This window comes from Schistocerca serialis, chromosome 9 (assembly GCF_023864345.2).
Source record: "Schistocerca serialis cubense isolate TAMUIC-IGC-003099 chromosome 9, iqSchSeri2.2, whole genome shotgun sequence".
Lineage (NCBI taxonomy): Eukaryota > Metazoa > Arthropoda > Insecta > Orthoptera > Acrididae > Schistocerca > Schistocerca serialis.
The window spans coordinates 75,773,784-75,800,810 of record NC_064646.1 but is presented as its reverse complement, the minus strand read 5'-3'; positions in this window follow the sequence as shown (position 1 = coordinate 75,800,810).

Below are 27,027 nucleotides of genomic sequence, written 5' to 3'. Positions count from 1 at the left end.
GGAGATATAAACTGCTTCATGACTTCAGTCGCCTGGCGCCAGGAAAACTCGTTTCAAAGCACTGTCCCTGCCGTGGTGACTTGCACATGTGAGCGGGCCTTCCTCACATTCTGCTGGGGGCTGTTTCCCCAGCCATTTTCAGACCCATGGCGTGTAACCTCGCCTTCAGCCAAGTGCTGTTTGCGCTCATTGAGGCTTCTTAATTGCTTGTACGGGCAATGAAATACAGGGTACTGTAATCTACATAGTTAAGTAAGTACTGGCAGTCACTGATAGTGATTTATATTTATTTCATTTACGAGTAGAAATTACTATATTCTGATTTTGTTTGACTTTTTCATTTCAGTTTTACATTAGTTATGGGACCGTTTGGGGAAATTTGGTGCATAACAATATCCGCTAAATGTTTTGTAATAAACTACAGGGCTATTACAAATGATTGAAGCGATTTCATAAATTCACTGTAGCTCCATTCATTGACATATGGTCACGACACACTACAGATACGTAGAAAAACTCATAAAGTTTTGTTCGGCTGAAGCCGCACTTCAGGTTTCTGCCGCCAGAGCGCTCTAGAGCGCAGTGAGACAAAATGACGACAGGAGCCGAGAAAGCGTATGTCGTGCTTGAAATGCACTCACATCTGTCAGTCATAACAGTGCAACGACACTTCAGGACGAAGTTCAACAAATATCCACCAACTGCTAACTCCATTCGGCTATGGTATGCGCAGTTTAAAGCTTCTGGATGCCTCTGTAAGGGGAAATCAACGGGTTGGCCTGCAGTGAGCGAAGAAACGGTTGAACGCGTGCGGGCAAGTTTCACGCGTAGCCCGCGGAAGTCGACGAATAAAGCAAGCAGGGAGCTAAAAGTACCACAGCCGACGGTTTGGAAAATCTTGCGGAAAAGGCTAAAGCTGAAGCCTTACCGTTTACAATTGCTACAAGCCCTGACACCCGATGACAAAGTCAAACGCTTCGAATTTTCGGCGCGGTTGCAACAGCTCATGGAAGAGGATGCGTTCAGTGGGAAACTTGTTTTCAGTGATGAAGCAACATTTTTTCTTAATGGTGAAGTGAACAGACACAATGTGCGAATCTGGGCGGTAGAGAATCCTCACACATTCGTGCAGCAAAAATTAACGTGTTTTGTGCAATCTCACGGTTTAAAGTTAACGTGTTTTGTGCAATCTCACGGTTTAAAGTTTATGGCCCCTTTTTCTTCTGCGAAAAAAACGTTACAGGACACGAGTACTGGACACGCTGGAAAATTGGCTCATGCCACAACTGGAGACCGACAGCGCCGACTTCATCTTTCAACAGGATGGTGCTCCACCGCACTTCCATCATGATGTTCGACATTTCTTAAACAGGAGATTGGAAAACCGATGGATCGGTCGTGGTGGAGATCATGATCAGCAATTCATGTCATGGCCTCCACGCTCTCCCGACTTAACCCCATGCGATTTCTTTCTGTGGGGTTATGGGAAAGATTCAGCGTTTAAACCTCCTCTACCAAGAAACGTGCCAGAACTGCGAGCTCGCATCAACGATGCTTTCGAACTCATTGATGGCGACATGCTGCGCCGAGTGTGGGAGGAACTTTATTATCGGCTTGATGTCTGCCGAATCACTAAAGGGGCACATATCGAACATTTGTGAATGCCTAAAAAAACTTTTTAAGTTTTTGTATGTGTGTGCAAAGCATTGTGAAAATACCTCAAATAATAAAGTTATTGTAGAGCTGTGAAATCGCTTCAGTCATTTGTAATAACCCTGTAACCACTTTGCCTGCAAAAATAGTGAAGCACCCGGATGACTGATCAGATGTCGGTGTAACTTCGTTCACATATACGCCTACAGTAGGTATGTAAATGATTAGATTCGCAAATCTCTGTGATAGTTAGAACGACCAGTCAAAAGCATGAGAGTTGTTCGTGTTTAGTGCTGTTATCAGTCCTGGTAGGGTTTATAAGGAGCGTGAACAGTTTCACAAGTTGAATGATCACTGTGGAGAAGCTGTGTACTCCTCTGAGACGACATCATTGGCACCTGAAGTGCCATGGTTGTCATGGTGGGTCTTCATTCGGCCTGATGGTCAAATTCTACAACATCTAAATCTGTGTGGCATTCGGATGCGTCAGTGGTCCGATATTAGACTGCATGGGAAAACGAGGGCAGGTATACTAGTCATCGAATTCCGATCAAACAAGTCTGATCACTGTGAAGCAGAATCGTCTTATTGTATGTTGAGCACATAATAAGCTCTACACATCTGCCCCTGCCGTATGACAACATGTGGGAACAGCACAATACGCCATTTTCAAGTCGTGAACGAAAATAGGTAATGGTATAATGTGTGAGAAGTTCTGTTAAGACTGGGACTCAGACTCTGAGTGAGATTTTAATTAGGTTTCAACAAAACCTGTGCTAACAGATCTTGATAAGCAAATCATGGTTGAACCTCTTCTAGTATACTACATCCGCGCTGCACCTCGCATTGGACTTCTGAAATTCTGAACAGAATGCTTAGTCAAGTAATGAGACTCCAAATTAGCAAAACAGTTTTCAGAATGCATAGAAGAATATTTCAGACAACTACTACGGATAAGCAATAAATGTTAATGGAACAATTTTGATATAGTCATTCTGAAAGTATACCTGAAAATCTGTTATAGTAGCACTAAACTACGTATTAGCAACACTTCGAAAAGAAAATTATAGAAATTAACAATTACGTAATATAACTGGTTAATGAGCTTTTGTTTTTAGCGCATCTGAAGACTCTTATAAGATCGACAGTGGTTGGCGATCTGACCTAAATAGAGTTTTCAAAACCTTGGCTCCTATGCGCCTTAAGTGGATAGCTTACAATCATTGTGTTACTAGAGCTAACATTGGACTGTGAAACGGACTTTTAACGCGAATATCTTTGAAAAACTGAAGTTTGCGTAGCGATCGGTTACTAGAGCTAACATTGGACTGTGAAACGGACTTTTAACGCGAATATCTTTGAAAAACTGAAGTTTGCGTAGCGATCGATGGGCAGATGCTTTTTAGGATTGACTGGAACAGACAGGTGGGGACTGAAGTATGTCTCGACATAGGTTGCAATGGGAGACGTAATTGTGATTGTAATGGAAATCAAATTGGTATGTAAATGACATATAGTTACGCGGAATAATGGGCTATGGACCAAGGACGTTCTTTACTACACTGAAAAAGACAAGAAAAGACCGGCCACACGAGTCACTGAAAAGTGAGCAGGTGACATTAGGAAAGCTACAGGAGAGACATGGGAGCATGCAACTGCGGAGCACCGGTAAGTCTGGAGGAGACCTTAACCCAACAGTGTCATTGCTGTGGTTATTGTTTTGTTATTGCTGGTGAAGATGATAATGAAGATGATGATGCTGTACATGCTCATGGAAAAGGAAACTGAGGAAGCGTTAGAAGACCACCGGTTTGGCTTTGGAGAAGTTAAAGGCACCAGAGATGCACACATATTTAAGAAAAAAGTAAGACATATACATATAATTTCTCGCTGTGTCGACAGTCTAGAGCGGCGTCAAGTGTGTGACAACTCAGAAAAATCCGGATACACTCTGTAGAAAGACAAGTAAGATGCGGTATATACAAGATCCAAGAGAGAATAAAAAAATACAAGACCAGGGCAGAAGTGTTCGGATGAAAAAGGATGCAAGACGAGAATACAGTCGTTCTCCCCTATTATTCAAACAGTACATCGAGAAGCAATGACGGAAATAAAAGAAAATTCAGAAGTGTGTTTGAAGTCTCGGATGAATAAATATCAACTATAAGGTTCTCTGATGAAATTACTATCACCTGTGAAAATGGAGAAGAATTACAGGATCTGTTGAATAGAAATGACAGTATAATGAGCATAGGCTGTATAATGAGAGTAAACCAAAGAAAGATGATAATAATGACAAGCAGAAATGATATTGGCAATAAACTTCGTGTCATAATTGGGGATTACATAACAGAAGAATGAAGTAATGCTGCTACTTTAGCAGCATAATAGTGCATGTGGAACGAATCAAGACGAGTATGAACAGCCGTCTAGCAGGGACCCGCGAAACCAAGTGTACTAGCATCAAATTCAATGCCATAATTTGGGGAAGAAATTTCTGAGGAAGTATATGTGGAGCACAGGATGGTATGGAAGGGATTCATGGACTGTGGGAAAATCGAGAAAAAAAAGAATTGAAGTGTTTCAAATGTGGTATTAAAGAACAATATTAATAATAAGTGGATTTATCAGGGAAAAATTTAGGTGGTCCTCCGTAAAAGTGAGGAAAGTAAACACCGACTTGAGCAAGGAACAGAACGAAAGGACGCGTGTTAAGACGTCAGGGAGTAATCTTCATGGCAGTAGAGGCAAACGTATGGGGCAAGAGCCGTATGGAAATACAGTTTGGATATACCCAGCATGTGATTGAGGACACGGGGTGTAAATGCTACTCTGAGATTAAGATGAGCACAGGGCAGTAATTCTTGGCTGAGCCCATCACACCAGCCATAATGATGTTTAGCTCTTTCTGGACACATGGCAGCACTGGGACAAGAGTCGGTCATTGTATGCTGAAGCCAATGCCGTTTTTGATACGTTCATATCGATATTTTGGGTAAGCTAGCTGCGGTGTTTTGAGTTTGAGTTTCCTTGGCACACTACAAGAGGATGCCACTTCCGCACGTGCCGCCTATGAAGACAATGTATAAGCGCGGTACGAGTGAAGACAGGCGTAAGCAGTACACTCGTCGGCGGCCGCTGTGGCCGAGCGGTTCTAGGCACTTCAGTCCGGAACCGCGCTGCTGCTACTGTCGCAGGTTCGAATCCTGCCTCGGGCATGGATGTGTGTGATGTCCTTAGGTTAGTTAGGTTTAAGTAGTTTTAAGTCTAGGGAACTGATGACCAATGACGTTAAGTCCCATAGTGCTCACAAGGGAACCTCCCCATCGCACCCCCCTCAGATTTAGTTATAAGTTGGCACAGGGATAGGCCTTGAAAAACTGAACACGGATCAATCGAGAAAACAGGAAGAAGTTGTGTGGACCTATGAAAAAAAAAGCAAAATAAACAAACTGAGTAGTCCATGCGCAAGGTAGGCAACATCAAGGAGAATGTCAGATTACGAGAGCCGTGGTCTCGTGGTTAGCGTGAGCAGCTGTGGAACGACAGGTTCTTGGTTGAAATCTTCTATCGGGTGAAAAATTAATTTTTTATTTTCAGATAATTATCAAAGTTCAGGCACTCACACATAATCAACTTCGCTCTCCAAAATTCCAGGACATGTTCAGATTTGCTTCGACATATACAGAATTTGACGGTCTACGCACGGAAACATTTGAAAACTTAAAAAAACATATGTTTTGACAGAGCACAGGGAAAACTGTGCGACTCTGAAACTGTTGCATTCATTTGATGCAGTTTATGTGACAAACTCTTATGTTTTCATCACTTTTTTTGGAGTGATTATGACATCCACAAGAAAACCTAAATCGGGCAAGGTAGAAGAATCTTTTTACCCATTCGCCAAGTGTGCAAGTTAGGTGGGTCGACAACATATTCCTGTCATGTGACGCACATGCCGTCGCCAGTGTGGCAAAGAATATATCAGACGTGTTTTCCTGTGGAGGAATCGGTTGACCTATGACCTTGCGATCAAATGTTTTCGGTTCCTATTGGAGAGGCACGTCCTTTCGTCTACTAATCGCACGGTTTTGCGGTGCGGTCGCAAAACACAGACACTAAACTTATTACAGTGAACAGAGACGTCAATGAATGAACGGACAGATCGTAACTCTGCGAAAATAAAGAAAGTAAAATCTTCGCTCGAGGGAGGAGTCGAACCAAGGACCTTTCGTTCCGCAGTTGCTCACTCTAACCACGAGACCACGGCGCTCATCAGCTATTAGCGTCCTTTATGTTGCATATCTTGCACATGGACTACTCAGTTTATATATTTTGCTTATTTTTTCATAGTTCCACACAACTTCTTCCTGTTTCTCGATTGATCTGTGTTCAGTTTTTCAAGGCCTATCCACTGTGTCAATTTATAACTAAATCTGAGGGGGATGCGATGGGGAGGTTCCCTTGTCAGAGCCATTTGAACCATTTGAGTACACGCGTCATGGAGAGTCTGCTAGCAAGTGTGAGCAAGTGAAGGTTGCCCATAACAGAGACGAGAGCTAAATAAGCAAGGCGGCAGGTTTTCCTTTTTGGAGGTGGCTGTTTAACTGGTTGCCTCATATTGAGTTTCATAGCATTTCCATTGCTGTTTTGGAGCATTTCCATGCAGAATTCCATCGTGAAACTCTTTAGTTTAAGTGTAGCTGCTGTGGGAGTATTGTGGCAGTTACTATCATCATACAACAACTCCCATCTGCTGTACTATGTAATTGGACCAAATGCGAATGAACGTATCACTAGTGTGTCTTATGCTAATCGTTTGTGTTAAATAAATTTGTGAAATTTTTCCTCTGAGAGTGGGCTCATTCGCTTAGCACTCCTCGATCCCAACATCCCTAAACCATTTCAACGGTAGCAGAGTGTGGTTCACTGAAATGATTTGAGGATGCAGTTAGTGGTAAGCAATTGAGCCCACGCTCATCAGAAAAATTTCACAGATTTATTTAACACAAACAATGTTCATGGTGGTCATATTTAACAATGTACGCAAAGTCGCCTCCGCAGAGCCATCGACGGTGTACTACAAGCCAGATCTCCTTTAGTTTGAATGGAGCAATCGATATTTTCGGTAAGCTAGTGGCAGAACTTAGAGAGCTTCTTTGATAAGCTGCATCTTTTCTATGTGTATGGAAACGTCGTCTTTATGATATTGAAGGTCCTATATCTGTTGATATAGAAAACCCGAATTCTTTTGCCATGGTTGTCATGCTATTACGCATATGGCTTGCACCGATAATCTTCCCATGTTCGAAGTCGGTTAAATGGCGACCTCCCGGCAAGTCCACAACACAGCTGTCTGTAACAGGCTGTGCAGATATTGTGTCTACACTCTCGCCACACAGCGCACTTGGTGCTAGTATTCGCGCATCATTGACTTACAGCCACTCAATTTAATACTGATATGGGATGTGGATGCCTGTGACGACTTGTCAGACAGTGAAAATTGTAAAGAAGACCGGTTCATTTGGGTTTAAGGACTGGTTATTACTCTAACCAAGGAAAAGTGAGGACATAATGTGCATTTGGTTATAGTGGGAAGCGTGTGTAGGAACAGTGTTGGTTAAAAATCCTCATCTCTGTGACATTGTAGGGTAACAGCGCTGACTGGCTGATGTTCTGTGTGTGCCCTGCACTAATTAGCGATGCCTCAAGTAAAATCAGAGGCTCTCCACTCAATGACGGACGGAATTTAGTAAGAATACCATTTATCCACGACCATAAGATTTGGTACAAATTGCGTGTATCTACTGAAATTTGGAAGGTGTCGTAGGCGAATCGAGCCATTTTTACTTTTGGAACATTATCATTTACGAAGTGGCCGTGGTGGTCTAGTGGGCAGAGCATTGAACTCCCGGATTCAGTCCCAAACAGGTGCAGGGATTTTCCCTGGTGCCAGTCCGTCCAGGACGTATGGAGGCCCACTCAGCGTGCCATCAAATGAGTATTGGGGATCTTTTCTAAGAGGAAGGGATTGGGAAAATAGGCGGCCAGATCGATTGGGGCGACACCCACTCCTCCTAGTGCCACGGTGAAGAATGGCTGCAGTCTGTCAGGCCAGTAACCGTGGCACAAGCTACACCTTTTTATAATTTACGACAGACCATATACACAGGATGTTTCAAAACTATTCATTTTGTTCCTGAAGACGCTGGCCGCTTTGGTCGAGCAGTTCTAGGTGCTTCAGTCCGGAACCACGCGGCTGCTACGGTCGCAGGTTCGAACCCTGCCTCGGGCATGGATGTGTGTGATGTCCTCAGGTTAGTTAGGTTTAAGTTGTGCTAGGTCTAGGGGACTGATGGCCTCAGATGTTAAGTCCCATAGTGCGTAGAGCCATTTGAACCATTTTCTGAAGACCATATGTTCTCCATGAATGAAGACAGAAAGTTTAGACTGATTTTAACTTACGCGCATGTCTACAAAGTTTTTATTTTCAAATGAACATCGGATTTTGCAACGGTATATCTTTCCCACGCACGCACATACAATCCTGGGGAACTCTTCACAATCATGTTGAGACTAAAAGTTTTCATGTCCCTTTCAGAAGCGTTCAGGGTGACCTCCACCGGACGCACGACAACATCCAGCCTCTAGTCAGGTCGTCCCACATATTTGTGAGCATGTCTGGTGTTACTGTTGTTGCATTACTTTCAACCAAAGTTATTGGAAGCGGAGGCACGTTGTTAGCGTCTTTCACAGACGTCCAAGAAGCGGAGGATTATACAGAGAAGACCGAAATCTCGAATCCATCGTGCGATCCATCCCATGAGCTAAAAAAACGCCGTGCTGGATCCCAACGGCCTCGTATCACTAGCAGTCGAGATGACAGGCATCTTATTCGCATGGCTGTAGCGGATCGTGCTGCCACGTCTCGATCCCTGGGTCAACAAATGGGGACGTTTGCAAGACAACAACCATCTCCACAAACAGTTTGACGACGTTTGCAGCAGCACGGACTATCAGCTCGGAGACCACGACTGCGGTTACCCTTGACGCTGCATCACAGACAGGAGCGCCTGCGATGGTGTACTCAACGACGAACCTGGGTGCGCGAATGCCAAACCGTCATTTTTTCGGATGAATCCGTGTTCTGTTTACAGCATCATGATGGTCGCATCCGTGTTTGGCGACATCGCGGTGAACGCACATTGGAAGCGCGTATTCGTCATTGCCATACTGGCGTATCACCCGGCGTGATGGTATGGGGTGCCATTGGTTACACGTCTCGGTCACCTCTTGTTCGCATTGACGGCACTTTGTACAGTGGATGTTACATTTCAGATGTGTTACGACCCGTGGTTCTACCCTTCATTCGATCCCTGCGAAACCCTACATTTCAGCAGGATAATGCACGACCGCATGTTCGACTGCTGCCCTGACCAACACATTCTCCAGATCTCTCACCAACTGAAAACGTCTCGTCGATGGTGGCCGACCAACTGGCTCGTCACAATACGCCAGTCATTACTATTGATGAACTGTGGTATCGTGTTGAAGCTGCATGGGCAGCTGTACCTGTACACGCCATCCAAGCTCTGTTTGACTCAATGCCCAGGCGTATCGCGGACGTTATTACGGCGAGAGGTGGTTGCTCTGGGTACTGGTTTCTCAGGATCTAAGCACCCAAATTGCGTGAAAATGTAATCACTTGTCAGTTCCAGTATAGTATATTTGTCCAGTGAATACCCATTTATCGTCTGCATTTCTTCTTGGTGTAGCAATTTTAATGGCCAGTAGTGTAGATGTAGAAATAAGTAGCCAAGGTAAGCTTAACAGAATCTCACTGCAGTGTTGGGAGGCCTTTGGCTGCATACTGAATGGGACAGAGACGTCAGCGATTCACTGTATATATAGCGAAGCATAATTACTTCCCTGTCGCGGTTACATCGCACTTAGGGAAGTGCTGCCCTGCGTGACAATTGGCGCTAAACTAGGCCACCGCCCGCAAGCAGTCACATTTAGCGGACCCACGACGCGCGGTAATACACGCCGAATTTACGTGTGACCAAGTTCGCCTGCGAAACTGCGAAATCGCGTGCTGTGAGGGGGGCGACTCCTCGCGGACGCCCAGCCGTGACGTGCGCGTGTTCAGGGCGGGGATGGCCGCCCTCGTACGCAGGCGGTAGGACGCGGCGCCTGAAATGGAACAGCGCGGCGCGCACAGTAGTGGGGCGTCGTCCGTAGTTGCGGCGATCACTCAGCGACGGCCGGCGTCGAAAAGTTGGCGCGCGCGTTGGCGGCGCCGGGGGCGGCGGCGGGGGCGGAGTCGGCCGCAGATGCTTATCTGGGCGCGCGCGTCAGCGGGAGGTAGCACATATGGCTCATACGAGCCACACTAACACACACGCGGCCGCGCCTCATGCATGGTACTGCCTGGCGTAATTTGTCATGCCGATTTTTCAATTGGCTTATCAATAGCCGTGATCGCAGCATATGTGTGCCGCAGAGGCACAGGGGCTGTTCGTGCAGAGCGGTGAAAGTGGGGAGGGAGGGAGAGTGAGTGGGAGAGAGAGAGAGAGAGAGAGAGAGAAGTGTTTGAGAGAGAGATAGCGGCGGTGCACCTCGGTGTATGGTGCGGACGGGGACGGAACACATGCGAACTGCAACAACTCGTCATTCCCGTATATCATAACAGCGCAGTGTGCATTAAACTTGCTAATGTTGGAAACTGCGTAGCCGGAGTGCCGCACTGGCTTGCACTGACGACTCAATTGCCCGTGTGTCCCCGAGGTGTCTCCACGACAGCCTCCAGCACTCCGCCCGTAACGCACCCTTCCCGTTTGCTGCTTATTCTCCACTTCATTTACAGCCTGTAAGCGTCTATTTCGGCCAAAGAATTGGATCAAGTTTTATGGTTTTGTAGTGCTGGAGTCATAAAATTCGGAGACGAAAAACGAACTGCTCTGATTAAAAAGGGTGTAAGGCAAAGATGTAGTCTTTCGCCCCTACTGTTCAATCAATGTGTCGAGGACCACTGAAAGAAATACATGTAGAAGGTTTACGGGTGTGATTAAAATTCGCGATGAAATAATATCAATGATAAGATTCACTGATTACGTTTCTATCCTCAGCGAAAGCGAAGGAGTATTATAGGATTTTTGAATGGCAAGTATGCTGGAATCAGTACTGAATAGGGTATGACAGTAAATCGAAGAAAGACGCTAGTTGTCAGGAGCAGCAGAAATAACATTATCGGTAAACATAAGTCAAAAACTGAGGACCAGGAAGTGGATAAAGATAAGGAATGCTGATGCCTCGGAAGCAAAATAGCACATAACGGGCAAAGCGCGGATAACACAGAAGGCTGATTAGCACAGGCAAAGAGGGCAGTCCTGCTCGAGACAATTTTGCGAGTGCCAGACATCTTCTTCGTTTCCCAGTATTTTTAGCTGTTGCATTGTACTCGGAGTACCAGAAAGCAAGTATTTTCTATGCCTGTAAGTTCTTCTTATATCTGCCACCATCGCTATTGTCATTATTGTCGTTATTATTATTATTTGCAATACTGACTCTACGACTTATCTCAGAAGAAAGATTAAGGAAAGGCAAACCTACGTTTCTAGCATTGGTAGACTTAGAGAATGCCTTTAACAATGTTGACTGGAATACTCTCTTTCAAATTCTGGAGGTGGCAGGGGTATAATACAGGGAGCGAAAGGCTATTTACAATTTGTACAGAAAGCCCATGGCAGTTATAAGAGTCGAGGGACATGAAAGGGAAGCAGTGGTTGGGAAGGGAGTGAGACAGGGTTGTAGCCTCTCCCCGATGATATTCAATGTGTATATTGAGCAAGAAGTAAAGGAAACAAAAGAAAAGTTCGGAGTAGGTATTAAAATCCATGGAGAAGAAATAAAAACTTTGAGGTCCGCCAATAATATTGTAATTCTGTCAGCGGCATCAAAGGACTTGGAAGAGCAGTTGAACGGAATGGACAGTGTCTTGAAAGGAGGATATAAGATGAACATCAACAAAAGCAAAACGAGGATAATGGAATATAGTCGAATTAAGTCGGGTGATGCTGAGGGAATTAGATTAGGAAATGAGACACTTAAAGTAGTAAAGGAGTTTTGCTATTTGAGGAGCAAAATAACTGATGATGGTCGAAGTAGAGAGGATATAAAATGTAGACTGGGAATGGCAAGGAAAGCGTTTCTGAAGAAGAGAAATTTGTTAACATCGAGTATTGATTTAAGTGTCAGGAAGTCGTTTCTGAATGTAATTGTATGGAGTGTAGCCATGTATGGAAGTGAGACATGGACGATTAATAGTTTAGACAAGAAGAGAATAGAAGCTTTCGAAATGTGGTGCTACAGAAGAATGCTGAAGATTAGATGGGTAGATCACATAACTAATGAGGAGGTATTGAATAGAATTGGGGAGGAGTTTGTGGCACAACTTGACTAGAAGAAGGGCTCGGTTGGTAGGACATGTTATGAGGCATCAAGGGATCACCAATTTAGTTGTGGAGGGCAGCGTGGAGGGTAAAAATCGTAGAGGGAGACCAAGTGATGAATACACTAAGCAGATTCAGAGGGATGTAGGCTGCAGTAGGTACTGGGAGATGAAGAAGCTTGCACAGGATAGTGTAGCATGGAGAGCTGCATCAAACCAGTCTCAGGACTGAAGACCACAACAACAACAACAACATTAGTACTATTGTCACTATTAGTGGCAACATCGACCGTAGTACAAGTATTGTCTGTATCAACTTCATTACTTCGTACTGAGTATTACTCACATTGTCACTTCAGACATTAAAATCATTTTATTATATTTCGTCATATTACAGCTGGTATTTCTTAGGTAACTAAGAAGTAAGAAAGGTACTATATTATGCGAAACAGTAGTCCTATGTAACAGTGAGCCTTGCGGTCCTAATCACATCAGATTAAATAAATAAATTCTGTCCATGTCGTCCTGTATCGTCGTACAGTCACTTTAAAACCCCTCTTTTCCGTAGACAACAGCATCATCAGCGAACAGTCGCAGACTACTGCTCACCCTGGCCGTCCAATCGTTTCTGTATATAGAGAACAAAAGCAGTCCTGTTATACTTCCTGGGGCACCCCTGACGATGCCTTCATTCTGATGAACAGTGATCGTGAAGGACAACATACTGGATTCCATTACAGAGTCTTTGAGCCAATGATACTCGGTTATCTCAGAAGCTGCCCCGAACGCTCGGACCTCCGTTGACGATCTGTAGTGCGAGACAGTATTAAACACTTTCCGGGAATCAAGAAATATAGAATGACAGTTGTGTTTCATGCATGGTTCCTAGCATACCGTGCGAGAAAAGGGGAAGCTGAATTTCGCAGGAGCGATGCTTTCGAAATGAGTGTTCTTTTGTGTTTAGAAGCTCCTCTCTCTCGCAAGAAAATTTATTATTCAGATCTAGAATAGCCTTCAGAATTCCAAAGATGACTGACGTTAGAGATATTGGTTTGTTATCTGACCTGCTGCCGCCGCGCATTCGTTTCGGCAGGCGCGGCTCGTGTGCAGAGGACGGCGGCGCTCTGGCGTTCTTCGCCGAGTACACAGGAAGCCGCCTTACGCCCGACTGGCGAAGAGGAAGAAACTGCTCCGCACCAGAAAGGGAATTCGGCGCAACCTGTTAACACGGCGGGCGGCGTTCCTTCGGCAAACTGCGTGCGGGCCTTCTGCTCCCTGTGATCTCGCCGCGCCGCCACCGCCCCCGCCGCCGCCCCCGCACCTCTGCCAATAGGCCAGCAACCACACGGCGGAGCGGCTCCCATCTCACGCACACATTTACCAATTCCATTTCCTCAACCCCATCGTTGTTAGCGGCGCAGCGATCCCGCCAGCCCCCGGGCACTACTTTAGACACCCCCCTCCACGGCCCCCGTTGCCCTCAGCCGTGGGCCTCCTTGCCTCCAACCCCCGCGTTCCACCCCCGCCGCCTCCCGTTTGCCCCATTAGGGCAGGCGCCCGGCGCGCCGCGTTCGCCCCCCGGTGATCTTATAAATATTTATCCGTTAACAGGGAAGCCGCCCCGTGTTACCGCCGCCCTGATCCTATTGATTGGGGGGGATGGTTGCTGCGGCTTCGCTGAAGGCGAAACACGGCCCCGCCTTCCTCCTCTTTGCGATGTGGCGTCTGCTGCTTCCCGAGTCTGCTTGAGAAGCCGAGGGGGAGCAGACGTCCCCTAATTCGCGGCTGTGTCGCCGCTGCTCCGGATCACACACCTATGAGGACGGTGTTCTTAGGGACAGACGAAGTGTCTTGCTCAGTACCGGAGAGGAGCATACGGCTGCACACATTCTCTAAACGAAATCTGTGTACACTTTACAACCTATCCTTTCATTATAAACAGTTCACACTGTTCTGTCTCTTAAACGTCTGGCGCATGAAGCCAAGTACAAAATGTTGGCTTCACTTGACCTGACACGGGAGGCCAGATGTACCCCGATGTTACTTTATACTGAGGTGACGGAAGTCAAGGGATACATCCTAATGAGTGTCGGACCTCCTTTTGACCGACGTAGTGCAGAAACGTGGCTTGCCATGTACTCAGTCAGTCGCTGGAAGTCCCCAGCAGAAATACTGAGCCATTCATAGCGCCGGCCGGGGTGGCCCAGCGGTTCTAGGCGTTACAGTCTGGAACCGCGCGACCGCTACGGTCGCAGGTTCGAATCCTGCCTCGGGCATGGATGTGTGTGACGTCCTTAGGTTAGTTAGGTTTAAGTAATTCTAAGTTCTAGGGGACTGGTGACCTCAGCAGTTAAGTCCCACACTGCTCAGAGCCATTTGAACCATCCATAGCCATCTATAGCCGTCCATGACTGCGAAAGTGGTGCGCCGGTGCAGGACTTTGAGCATCAACTGGCCTATCGATTATGACTCATAAAAATTCGATGGGCTGTCGTTTGTTCGAATTGTCCAGAATGTTCTTCTAACCAATCGCAACCACTTGTGGCTCGGTGACTTGGCACATTGTCATCCATACAAATTCCATCATTGTTTTGGAACATGAAGTCCATGAACGACTGCACATGGTCTCCAAATTAGCGATGGTGATCATTTCCAGTCAAAGACTGCACATCCTCTCCAAGTTAGCGAACGTGTTCATTTCCAGTCAAAGATCGGTTGAGTCGGACCAGAGAATCCAGTCCATTCCATGTAAACACAGACAACACCATTGTGGAGCCACCGTCAGCTTGTACAGTGCCTTCTTGACAACATAGGTCCATTGTTTCGTGATTTCTGTATCACATTCGAACCCTACCATCTGCTCTTACTGAAATTGGGACTCATCTCGCAGGGCCTGGTTTTACAATGGTCTGGGGTCCAGAGAATAGGTCACGTGCCCAGGAGAGGCGCTGCAGGTCATGTGCTGTTAACGAAGCCACTTGCGTCGATCGCCTGCTGCCATGGCCCATTAACGCCAAATTTAACCGCACTGTCCTAACGGATACGTTCGTGCTGCGTCCCACGTTAATTTCTGCGGCTATTTCACACAGTGTTGCTTGTCTGTTAGCACTGACAACTCTACCCAAACGCCGCCGCTCTCGGTGGTTAAGTGAAGGCCATGACCTACTGCGTTGTCCGCCGTGTGAGGTCCCCTAACGCCTGAAATTTGTTAAAATTCGTGGTCAGTCCTTCAGCTTGTAGCCTCCCCAAAGATAATTATATAATAACCTATATATACAATAAAAATATATATAGTGTAACTTCCCAACAGATAAAAAATATGTATATACGGCATTTACATTTAGTGTAACATCTCCACAGATAAAAAATATTTATAATAACCTCCCAACAGTAAAAAATATAATTATAGCATTCACTTTCAGTGTTACCTCCTAACAGGAAAATTCCGCAACTTTTCAATAATAAAAATGTGTGACTCATTTCTCAATAAAATTGTGGCTTACTTATAAAATTTTCAATAATTGACTGTGAATTTAAACTGGTAAATTTTCGACGTCAGCAGTGCTGCGTCATGGTCCTGAAAGATCATTCTGAAAAAAAATACGAAAATTCTTACCTCAATAAGATCGCCGGATAACGCGTATATATCTGCTCCTATACGAAATTTTTCTGGCACAGTCCAGTGCAATGCCGGCCGATAGGTTTGTCATGTATAAAAGGAAACAACTGATTTTTCTTCACAATGATCTGGATGACCGTGGATTGGAGAAATCAGTAAATTCTTTAAATTGAGATGAATGATTGTCAAAAGTTAATTCTTGTAAAAAAGATTATTACCAAGAGATTTTTTTAAAACATTTACATGGGACTTGATATTACAATACTACATACGCGCGAGGCTGCTTTTACCTTATACTACAACACTCAGGCTCCGCCATCGCTCCCCACGACCGGCCCAGCCAACTCCATACACATGACTGCTCGCTACTACTTACTGCTACTGACACACAGTTCCTACTGCAGTCAACACTGCTCTCTGGTCTGAGATTCTCTTATAGCTTACATATCGCAGGCAGCTCGTGAGCAATCCATCGAAATTACATGTGCTCGAGTGCGCTGGCAACAAATTCCTTAATCATGGACCTCTTACAAGCTATCATTTGTTTTGCACAATTCGCTACTAGTTTCGGTCAATGACCATTATCAAGCTTAGCTGACGTAAACGGCAGGAAAGTTACACCACAATTTGACTAAAAGTAATTTGATCTTTTAATCCCAGCACAGTACGTAAAAGTTTCTCAGAATAGTAACTGCGTACTATTACTTTCGTCAGGAAGCAAGTTCACATCGACAGCCAATATTCCCAGCACATTCTCTACACTGTGGATCTGCGAATATTGAATTCTCTATCCATTTCCAAAAGGAAATGTCCCTCGCATCTAGTTCCAGCTCCCCTTTCGCTTTCAATGTCTGTTAAATCCCGTCGTGCAGGCATGATCACGTTAGAAACGTTTCCACACGACTCACCTGTGTACAAGTCACAGCTCCACCAATGCACTGCCCTTTCCTACCTTGTGTACGCGATACAATCGTCATCTGTATACATACGTATCTCTAACCCGTAATTTTTGTGACCTGAGTGTATTAGTTCACGAACTTTTAAGTATTAGTTTTTAAATCTTTAACGCTTGCAGTACATTGCCGTACTTGCATAGCGATTAATATTTTCCAGGCGGTCTCCGTGCGCAGCAGAATCGTAACGCTTCAAACTGAAAGTGTCAGTAGTTACGCTGCATCGTGAGATTTTGTTGAACCACTTGAGCAGATAGACCTTGGGAATACTGTGTTGCGTGGACGCCTGTGTTTCAGCTGTTCATATTTGTTGTTACTGGTCTTGAAAAACGTAAGTTGTCAACTTTTAATAAATATTACGTGATGGAGGTAATTTCGAGGTAAAAAAAAACATATGGTAGACATAATTTCAGAATTTCTGAGCGTGTGTTTTAAACGTTACAGATCTGACAACTTAGGCATTCGCAAGCAAATTGTTCGTTTTTAGATAATGAATCTGCAGTATTTTACGGAAAGAAGAGGAGTGTTGTCGCTCGTGAGTACGGCGTCAAGATTGATAACACTTGATGCGTGAGTGCCTCCTCTAGATATACCACTAAGTAAAGTGAGTCGATGGTATAAGAAGGCCAAAGAACGGCATAAAGTTGAGTGTCCACCAATTATTCTTCTCTACAGCGAGTTTATGGAAGGAGCAGATCTTTCAGGTCCACTAACCGAATTATACAGAACCTAAACCAGATCGCAGAAGTACTACCATCCGATAATGTTTCACTTCTTTGATATTACGGTAGTAACTTCAACGCTATTCCACATGAGGAACTGTGACTCTCTTGATTTACCCAAAAATAATAAAACGTCACTTTGCCACTTCAAAGCTGAAGTATCTGATGCCCTGTGAGAAATTAATAAGCCAGTAAGTGACGGAAAGAGGGGAAGACCTTCTTCAAGTGTAGATACTGGATGTGCAGAGAAGTATAAAATGGGGCATGCATCAAAGCCATTTCCCCACAAGGTTGTTCGTCAAGACAATGTTGGATATTGGCCAGTTGTGTGTGCGAAGAAGGTAGATGCAAGATGCCGAACTGCAAAGTAAGTCCATCTGTTATCTGTGTAATGTGTAATGTTAATTTGCGCACCAAGGAGAAAAGGAAGTTTTCTCTGGATTTTCGTAAAGATTAAAACCTATGGGAGTCAAAAGTTCCAAACTCTTAAATATTTTCATGTGGCAGAGAAATGTGTATATATCATCAGTCAAAAGCCAAAATTTAATTTATCTGCATCCTTAAATGCCTACTTAACTCTACTAAATATATTACGTAAACATATCTTAATGTACTTTTTATCAGTATATGTTTAGAGTGATCCTTAAGTAACACAAATATAGCATTTAGAATTTTTTGTCTTTATTGCCTCATAATTCGATGCACAGAGGGTAAAGGAATCTCACGGTCGCGAGTAACTACGTTCCCCCATCATCTACAGTGATAGGGAAATTAGGAAAAAAGTCCTTAACTATTTCAAGGCTGTAATGTACAAAATCGTGAACTTAACAAGACATGATGGATACCACTTGTTAATTCCAGAATGAGATTTTCACTCTGCAGCGGAGTGTGCGCTGATATGAAACTTCCTGGTAGATTAAAACTGTGTGCCCGACCGAGACTCGAACTCGGGACCTTTGCCTTTCGCGGGCAAGTGCTCTACCAACTGAGCTACCGAAGCACGACTCACACCTGGTACTCACAGCTTTACTTCTGCCAGTACCTCGTCTCCTACCTTCCAAACTTTACAGAAGCTCTCCAGAAGGTAGGAGACGAGGTACTGGCAGAAGTAAAGCTGTGAGTACCGGGTGTGAGTCGTGCTTCGGTAGCTCAGTTGGAGCCGGCACGCTAGCTCAGCGTGTTCGGTCAGAGGGTTAACTGCCCTCTGTAATAAAAAACACTGAGTGACTGGATCAATAATGAACTTCAACGGCCATCAGGGGACGTCCGCCACGAACAATTACAACGGACGATAACGAACAAAATGCGATTAAAAAAAAAAAAAAAAAAAAAAAAAAAAAAAAAAAAAAAAAAAAAGGTTGGTAAAGCACTTGCCCGCGAAAGGCAAAGGTCCCGAGTTCGAGTCTCGGTCGGGCACACAGTTTTAATCTGCCAGGAAGTTTCATATCAGCGCACACTCCGCTGCAGAGTGAAAATGTCATTCTGGAAACATCCCCCAGGCTGTGGCTAAGCCATGTCTCCGCAACATCCTTTTTTTCAGGATTGCTAGTTCTGCAAGTTTCGCAGGAGAGCTTCTGTAAAGTTTGGAAGGTAATAGACGAGGTACTGGCAGAAGTAAAGCTGTGAGTACCGGGTCTGAGTCGTGCTTCGGTAGCTCAGTTGGTAGAGCACTTGCCCGCGAAAGGCAAAGGTCCCGAGTTCGAGTCTCGGTCGGGCACACAGTTTTAATCTGCCAGGAATTTTCACTTGTTAATTATCTGTTGATTAACTATGAGAGTGATTTTTAACCCGCAAATTACATTGGAAACCAAGATTTCTGTTCTATAGTGTGCGAGATAAAGAAGAACAAATTGTAGCTAATAACATAAATCATTATTTACATTTAGTAATAAATGCTAGACAGGTCATAAAAACTACATTTGGAATTGGTTAAAGTTTTGCTCAGATTTTCTGAAATGATGCAGAACCTAAAAATGACCTCTAAGATTGAAAATGCAAGAAGCTTTAGAGACCACTGGAATAAGAAACGGTTATTAGAGCTAGAAACCCATCATGTTTCACAAAACGAGAGCAGAAATTTCGCTTGGGTTCAGGACACTTGTGAAAAGCTACGTTGCTCTTTCAGCTCTTACTAGCCACCTGGAAGGGCAAAGAACTCTCGCCGATGAAATGATTCGCCCAGGTAACTGTTTTATCAACTGTGTACTGCCTTTCGATGGATAGTTCTATCACTGAACTTGAACACTGATATGTTTATTTTAGATTTATAGTTTCAGTAAAATATGGCTGTCCCAACGGTTAATGGGCGAGAGATGTTGTGTCGACACTCCTCTCTCCTCCCCCCAAAATCCCTCTACGTCCTTGTATTACGTAAAACATGGAAGTATGGCAAAAAAAATATAGGAACATGCAACTAGAAAATGGAAGAATAATGCCAGACGGATGTTAGGCTATAGTTGACTGTCCCGGTGACATCTGTGTAGCTGGAGGAACATCTCATTTGGACAGTAGCAGTTAAGGGAATAGACGGTGGCTCTGTTGAACGATCCTTCTCGGTATTTCGTCAAAGTGGTTTACGGAAACCATACAGTACCTACACGTCAATCGAAAGACGGGGATTTTATTCCGGCACCTTCTGAATCAGATTTCAATTGTAGAACCTCACATTATTATTGGGAGGCGAAGCATCAGCTGCTCAGGAATTCCGAAACAAATGATCAACGGTATGAGGTATGTGGAAACGAGGTGGCGTGAGTATTTTCTGCAGCTGGCTGCCAGTGTAAAAGTGTCCAAGAGAAGTAGCTGAAGAGGATTTGCAGGTGATTCAACCGTCTTAGTGTGTCGCATAGTGAGTGCTGGGAGCTCTCAACCGATGACAAACAGCTGAGATAACACTACTACAAAACATCTGAATGTTCACACCAGTGCAAGAAATCGCGCTTTTTGGGAGGACATAATCAAGATAACGGCTTGGGCGCGAAACAAGAATGGTGTCTTCAAAGATGGCTAGGGGAAGAATGTGGACAGTATTAGAAAACTGGGAACGACAATTACAAGCCAGCCAGTCATGCGGTTTTACGGTTGGGAATTGAGAGAAGTTGAACGCTCAAGGAAGTAGAAAAAGTATTCAGAGAGGACAGAGGGACTTGGACAACATATGAGAAATGGGAGTACATGAGTGTGTGCACGGGTGGCGAGAGAAGGAAGGTGATGAAGAAGTAGAGAGCAAGAACAAGTTTGAGGAGTGAGAGGCAATATACTGCATTACCTGAGTATGGCTGGATGGAAACTACAGAAGAAATGTAGTGTATGGAACGAAGAAATTCCACCGGATAAAATATTAGTCACAAACTTGAAAGGGCCCACTGGCCGCTCTGGTACTCTGTGAATGACACACAACTGGTACTAAGCGGTCATGTCACCCTCCGCTGAAGATGTAAGTCATGGTAGGGGAGTGGTGTGTCTGTGCCACTTCATTGTACGGAACCAACGCAGTAATGTGACATGACGTGGAGACGTAAGAGACTGACGGAAAGAAGTCGTCATCTTTTGACTACCTCTTGACCACACCATGGAAGAAGTTGTCATATTTATTGGTGTTTGAACACGCATTCTCCAACGTGTCCACAAGAAGTGATGTACCACTCGCAGTCACGTAACGCGGCGTAAAGTCAGTGGTCGTAAAAAGATGCCAACTGTCAGGACCGAAGATGACTGTCGCACATCGTGAATGACAGTCAGTTTCAACCAACATGTTTTTGAGCGAACACTGCCAAGTGAACAGCGTGCAGTGGGCATTTGGTGGCACCTCGCAAAAGACCATTGCCCACTCCATAACGTTAAGCTGCTTGTCTTCAGGAGGTCAAAAGAAACGGAAACTGGACATTAGTTGTCGTCAATGTGGTCCCACGAGTTAGGGTTTTGCCTCTTTCAATGTCATGCTAGACGTGGACAGACGGCGCAATGGACACTCCCGTCCTACATGGCTCTGTTTTAGATTCAGCTCTATTCCTTGTATGCGTGATTGACCTTCCACTTATCACTCATCACGCATAATTGTTACTTTTTGTAAACCACGTTAGTTTTATAACAGATAGTATTAGAGAGAAAGCAACAGAAGAAATTGTTAATGACTTTTTCAAAAAATTATCGAGAAATTCTCTGAAAACGTGATCTTCCTTAATTTTGAGAAAATACAAGAAGTAGAGTAATAGCAACAGTTGATGTAGCTCATGATGAACACAAGCTACAATGCTCCAATTTTTAGTTTTATATATTGGCTAAAACGGAAAGTGAAGAAGCATATTACTGGGCTAGCCAAATAATTAAGTTCAGCTCCTTTTGCTCTTCGTTTAAGTACTAATCTTGTAACTAAATAAATCAACCTCTAAAAATATGCTGCGTATTTCTGCTGTACATCGTCTTGTGGAACAATTTCTAAGATAACTTTTCGCTTAGAAATTAAGTTTGATGGCAGAATATCTACAGTAAGAATAATATTCGGTGTTCACCTGTAGGTACGTTTTCTAATGGTTACAGATTTTAGCTGTACTTTCACCGTACATACATTTGCTAATGCAATAACTCATCACAATTTGAACAGCCCACGGCTACAACACTAGAAGGAAAATGACCTTCACTACCCATTATCAAAACTACCAGTTGGTCAGAAAGGAATTCAATACGCAGCGAAAAAAATTTTTGATCAGTGCAACAACATAACAGGCCGCATACTAACTTTTCAATGTAACTTTCTTCTGTACAACACCTTCTATTCCTTAAACGTAATCTTTATTCGAAAAGCTGGCAGCCTCTTAAAAAAATTATTTCTACGAGTGGTTGCATGAGCAGAGCTGGTAATATGTTCATATCGAATTATGAATACGTGTTCCATAAAATGATCCATTCCACATCATTTCCATAAAAAAATCGTTCAGCTTATCGGTGTAGCGTGCACAGAAACGAACTAACATCTTCCAAGATGACATACGTTGGTGGTTTGATTGACATTTATGCACACTATCACTAACAGAAAGGTGGAAGGAGTATATAGAGGGTCTATACAGGGTCGATGTTCTTGAGGACAATATTATGGAAATGGAAGAGGAGGTAGATGAAGATTAAATAGGAGATATGATACTGCGTGAAGAGTTTGATAGAGCACTGAAAGACCTAAGTCGAAACAAGGCCCCGGGAGTAGACAACATTCCAATATAACTACTGACAGCCTTGGGAGAGCCAGTCCTGGAAAAACTCTACCATCCGGTGAGCAAGATGTATGAGACAGGCGAAATTCCCTCAGACTTCAAGAAGAATATAATAATTCCAATCCCAAAGAAAGCAGATGTTGCCAGATGTGAAAATTACCGAACTATCAGTTTAATAAGTCACAGCTGCAATTTTTTTTTTGGTCGTCAGTCTACTGACTGGTTTGATGCGACCCGCCACGAATTCCTTTCCTGTGCTAACCTCTTCATCTCAAAGTAGCACTTGCAACCTACGTTCTCAATTATTTGCTTGACGTATTCCAATCTCTGTCTTCCTCTACAGTTTTTGCCCTCTACAGCTCCCTCTACTACCATGGAAGTCATTCCCTCATGTCTTAGCAGATGTCCTATCATCCTGTCCCTTCTCCTTATCAGTGTTTTCCACATATTCCTTTCCTCTCCGATTCTGCGTGGAACCTCCTCATTCCTTACCTTATCAGTCCACCTAATTTTCAACATTCGTCTATAGCACCACATCTCAAATGCTTCGATTTTTTTCTGTTCCGCTTTTCCCACAGTCCATGTTTCACTACCATACAATACTGTACTCCAGACGTACATCCTCAGAAATTTCTTCCTCAAATTAAGGCCGGTATTTGATATTAGTAGATTTCTCTTGGCCAGAAATACCTTTTTTGCCATATCGAATCTGCTTTTGATGTCCTCCTTGGTCCGCCCGTCATTTGTTATTTTACTGCCTAGGTAGCAGAATTCCTTAACTTCATTGACTTCGTGACCATCAATCCTGATGTTCAGTTTCTCGCTGTTCTCATTTCTACTACTTCTCATTACCTTCGTCTTTCTCCGATTTACTCTCAAACCATACTGTGTACTCATTAGACTGTTCATTCCGTTCAGCAGATCATTTAATTCTTCCTCACTTTCACTCAGGGTAGCAATGTCATCAGCGAATCGTATCATTGATATCATTTCACCTTGTATTTTAATTCCACTACTGAACCTTTCTTTTATTTCCATTATTGCTTCCTCGATGTACAGATTGAAGAGTAGGGGCGAAAGGCCACAGCCTTGTCTTACACCCTTCTTAATACGAGCACTTCGTTCTTGATCGTCCACTCTTATTATTCACTCTTGGTTGTTGTACATATTGTATATGACCCGTCTCTCCCTATAGCTTACCCCTACTTTTTTCAGAATCTCGAACAGCTTGCACCATTTTATATTGTCGAACGCTTTTTCCAGGTCGACAAATCCTATGAAAGTGTCTTGATTTTTCTTTAGCCTTGCATCCATTATTAGCCGTAACGTCAGAATTGCCTCTCTCGTCCCTTTACTTTTCCTAAAGCCAAACTGATCGTCACCTAGCACATTCTCAATTTTCTTTTCCATTCTTCTGTATATTATTCTTGAAAGCAGCTTCTATGCATGAGCTGTTAAGCTGATTGTGCGATAATTCTCACACTTGTCAGCACTTGCCGACTTCGGAATTGTGTGGATGATGATTTTCCGAAAGTCAGATGGTATATCGCCAGACTCATATATTCTACACACCAACGGGTATAGTCGTTTTGTTGCCACTTCCCCCAATGATTTTAGAAATTATGATGGTATTTTATCTATCCCTTCTGCCTTATTTGACCGTAAGTCCTCCAAAGCTCTTTTAAATTCCGATTCTAATACTGGATCCCCTATCTCTTCTAAATCGACTCCTGTTTCTTCTTCTATCACATCAGACAAATCTTCATCCTCATAGAGACTTTCAATGTATTCTTTCCCCCTATCTGCTCTCTCCTCTGCATTTAACAGTGGAATTCCCGTTGCACTCTTAATGTTACCACCGTTGCTTTTAATGTCACCAAAGGTTGTTGTGACTTTCCTGTATGCTGAGTCTGTCCTACCGACAATCATATCTTTTTCGATGTCTTCACATTTTTCCTGCAGCCATTTCGTCTTAGCTTCCCTGCACTTCCTATTTATTTCATTCCTCACCGACTTGTATTTCTGTATTCCTTATTTTCCCGGAACATGTTTGTACTTCCTCCTTTCATCAATCAACTGAAGTATTTCTTTTGTTACCCATGGTTTCTTCGCAGCTACCTTCTTTGTACCTATGTTTTCCTTCCCAACTTCTGTGATGGCCCTTTTCAGAGATGTCCATTCCTCTTCACCTGTACTGCCTACTGCGATATTCCTTATTGCTGTATCTATAGCGTTAGAGAACTTCAAACGTATCTCGTCATTCCTTAGTACTTCCGTATCCCACTTCTTTGCGTATTGATTCTTCCTGACTAATGTCTTGAACTTCAGCCTACTCTTCATCACTACTATATTGTGATCTGAGTCTATATCTGCTCCTGGGTACGCCTTACAATCCAGAATCTGATTTCGGAATCTCTGTCTGACCATGATGTAATGTAATTGAAATCTTCCCGTATCTTCCGGCCTTTTCCAAGTATACCTCCTCCTCTTGTGATTCTTGAACAGGGTATTCGCTATTACTAGCTGAAACTTGTTACAGAACTCAATTAGTCTTTCTCCTCTTTCAATCCTTGTCCCAAGCCCATATTCTCCTGTAACCTTTTCTTCTACTCCTTCCCCTACAACTGCATTCCAGTCGCCCATGACTATTAGATTTTCGTCTACATACTGCATTACCCTTTCAATATCCTCATACACTTTTCTATCTGTTCATCTTCAGCTTGCGACGTCGGCATGTATACCTGAACTATCGTTGTCGGTGTTGGTCTGCTGTCGATTCTGATTAGAACAACCCAGTCACTGAACTGTTCACAGTAACACACCCTCTGCCCTACCTTCCTATTCATAACGAATCCTACACCTGTTATACCATTTTATGCTGCTGTTGATATTACCCGATACTCACCTGACCAGAAATCCTTGTCTTCCTTCCACTTCACTTCACTGACCCCTACTATATCAAGATTGAACCTTTGCACTTCCCTTTTCAAATTTTCTAGTTTCCCTACCACGTTCGAGCTTCTGACATGCCACACCCCGACTCGTAGAACGTTATCCTTTCGTTGATTATTCAATCTTTTTCTCATGGTAACCTCCTCCTTGGCAGTCCCCTCCCGGTGATCCGAATGGGGGACTATTCCGGAATCTTTTGCCAATTGAGAGATCATCATGACACTTGTTCATATACAGGCCACATGTCATGTGGGTACACGTTACGTGTCTTCAATGCAGTGGTTTCCATTGCCTTCTTCATCTTCATGTCGTTGATCATTGCTGATTCTTCCGCCTTTAGGGGCAATTTCCCACCCTTAGGACAAGAGAGTGCCCTGAACCTCTATCCGCTCCTCCGCCCTCTTTGACATGGCTGTTGGCATAATGAGGCTGACTTCTTATGCCGGAAGCCTTCGGCCGCCAATGCTGATTATTTATCAAAATTTAGGCAGTGGCGGTGATCGAGTCCGGAACCGAGGACGTTTTGATTATGAATCAAAGACGCTACCCCTAGACCACAGGTACAAGTTAGCAGCAAAATACTAAAGCGAATTCTTTACAGAAGAATGGTAAAACTGGTAGAAGTTGACCTAGGGGAGGATCAGTTTGGATTCCGTAGAAATGTTGGAACACGTGAGGCAATACTGACCCTACGACTTATCTTAGAAGAAAGATTAACGAATGGTAAAACTGGTAGAAGTTGACCTAGGGGAGGATCAGTTTGGATTCCGTAGAAATGATGGAACACGTGAGGCAATACTGACCCTACGACTTATCTTAGAAGAAAGATTAAGGAAAGGCAAACCTACGTTCCTAGCATTTGTAGACTTAGAGAATGCCTTTGACAATGTTGACTGGAATACTCTCTTTCAAATTCTGAAGGTGGCAGGGGTAAAATACAGGGAGCGTAAGGCTATTTACAATTTGTACAGAAAGCAGATGGCAGTTATAAGAGTCGAGGGACATGAAAGGGAAGCAGTGGTTGGGAAGGGAGTGAGACGGGGTTGTAGCCTCTCCCAGATGCTATTCAATGTGTATATTGAGCAAGCAGTAAAGGAAACAAAAGAAAAGTTCGGAGTAGGTATTAAAATCCATGGAGAAGAAATAAAAACTTTGAGGTTCCCCAATAACATTGCAATTCTGTCAGCGACATCAACGGACTTGGAAGAGCAGTTGAACGGAATGGACAGTGTCTTGAAAGGAGGATATAACATGAACATCAACGAAAGCAAACCGAGGATAATGGAATGTAGTCGAATTAAGTCGGGTGATGCTGAGGAATTTAGTTTAGGAAGTGAGACACTTAAAGTAGTAAAGGAGTTTTGCTATTTGGGTAGCAAAATAACTGATGATGGTCGAAGTAGAGAGGATATAAAATGTAGACTGGCAATGGCAAGGAAAGCGTTTCTGAAGAAGAAAAATTTGTTAACAT